Here is a 1,779-nt window from a genome sequence, read left to right as displayed (position 1 = left end):
CATATGGAAGGTGAATTTCTAGTTCTTTCAGAAATCACCACACTGTCTTCCAAAGAGGTTGCACTAGTTTGCATTCCCACCAGCAGTGTAGAAGCGTTCCTTTTCCTCCCCATCCTCACCAGCATCTGTTGTTGTTTGTCTTATTATAGATGGCCATTCTTACTGGGGTTAGGTGGTATCTCAATGTGGGGGTTAGGTGGTATCTCAATGTGGTTTTGATTTGCATTTCCCTGATGATTAGTGAGGCTGGGCACTTTTTCATGCGTCTGTTGGCTGCCCATATATCTTCTTTTGAGAAGTGTCTATTTATGTTTTTTGCCCACTTTTTAATGGGTTTGTTTGTTTGTTTCTTTTTGGAGTGGTTCTTAATCAGGTATGAATCACCCCCTCAAAGGCATTTGGCAATGTCTGGAAAAAGTTTTGATTATTACAACTGAAGAGTGGAGTGCTATTAGCATCCGTTAGGTAGAGGCCAGAGATGCTGCTAAACGTTCTACAATGAACAGGTCAGTCTGACTACAAATAATTATTTTATCCAAAATGTCAGTGCTGGCAGCACATTCTGCGGTCTCGCAGATCTGTCTCTTGTTTCAACAGTGTTTGGACAGAACAGACCCGGGGAATCCTCTCTTCAGCCTCCGACCGCCCTCCGATCTCCTCTCCACTTGCAGCCACTGAGAGCACCTTCTCGGCCCCCTCCTGCTTCTGGGACCAGAGAACACCATGTTTGCGTTAGCTCCTTCTTGCCCACCAACCGTGAGCTCCCAGGTTCCCAGAAATTATTCCACCGAGATGGTGACGGCCATCAACAGCCGGGACAATTTGCATCTGCGGGCCTCCTACACCTACCTCTCTCTGGGCTTCCCTTTCCATCTCGATGATGTGGCTCTGGAAGGCGGGGGTTACTTCTTCCGCGAATTGGCTGAGGAGAAGCATGAGGGTGCCAAGTGTCTCTTGAAGACGCAAAACCAGCGTGGCGGCCACACCCTCTGCCAGGATATCCAGAAGCCGTCTCAAGATGTGTGGGGGGAAAACCCTGGATGCCATGGAAGCCAGCATGGCCCTGGAGAAGAACCTGAACCAAGCCCTTTTGTACCTTCATGCCCTGGGATCTGCCCGCACAGACCCCCATCTCTGTGACTTCCTAGAGAACTACTTTCTAGATGAGGAAGTGAAACTCATCAAGAAGATGGGGCACCCCCTGACCAAACTTCGCAGGCTAGCCAGCCCAAGGCTGGGCTGGGTGAGTATCTCTTCGAAAGGCTCACCCTCAAGCACGACTAGGAGCCCAGCGACCTCTGAAGGGCCCCTCTCAAAGTATCAGGGCTTCTGCCTGAGCCTCCTCCCCCAGCCACTAGGTAGCTTTTTAACCACCCTAAAAAACCACCCTCTCCAAAGCCCTGAACTAAATGGAAATAAAGCTTTTTGCAAGGGGAAAAAAAGTCAGTGCTGAGATTAAAAAACCCTGTGCTAGAGGGACTTTCCCAATATGGCAATCTCTCTTCAAGTAGGTTCAAAGTTTCAAAAGGTCTTCTTTGCTCCCTTATATTCGATTCTATAGTAGGATAGGCATATTGCCTTTTTCTCATTTTAGATAGCCCAAAAGCAGAGCCTGAGACAAGGCTCTCATGACATGGCATGCTTACAAGTAGTTTAGTTTGGAAAATGACCCCAAGGAACAGAAATGGGTATACTAGAAAGAGTGAGACAGGGAGGATTAAAAAAAAAGCCAATATAAGAGTGCATTAGTAAGCTGTCACGACTGTGGGCAATTGGAGC

General features: G+C 47.9%; 1 pseudogene; it reads left to right on the top strand.

The window, feature by feature from the left end:
• LOC110596589 overlaps positions 1-1,284 on the top strand; it is a 26,703-nt pseudogene extending 25,419 nt beyond the window's left edge.
• The last annotated feature ends 495 nt before the right edge of the window (positions 1,285-1,779 follow it).

The sequence above is a fragment of the Carlito syrichta genome, unplaced genomic scaffold, assembly GCF_000164805.1.
Source record: "Carlito syrichta isolate Samal-C Ts95f unplaced genomic scaffold, Tarsius_syrichta-2.0.1 Scaffold311313, whole genome shotgun sequence".
Taxonomy (NCBI): Eukaryota; Metazoa; Chordata; class Mammalia; order Primates; family Tarsiidae; genus Carlito; species Carlito syrichta.
The sequence above is the reverse complement of the archived record's forward strand: the minus strand, read 5'-3'. Positions and strand labels throughout refer to the sequence as shown.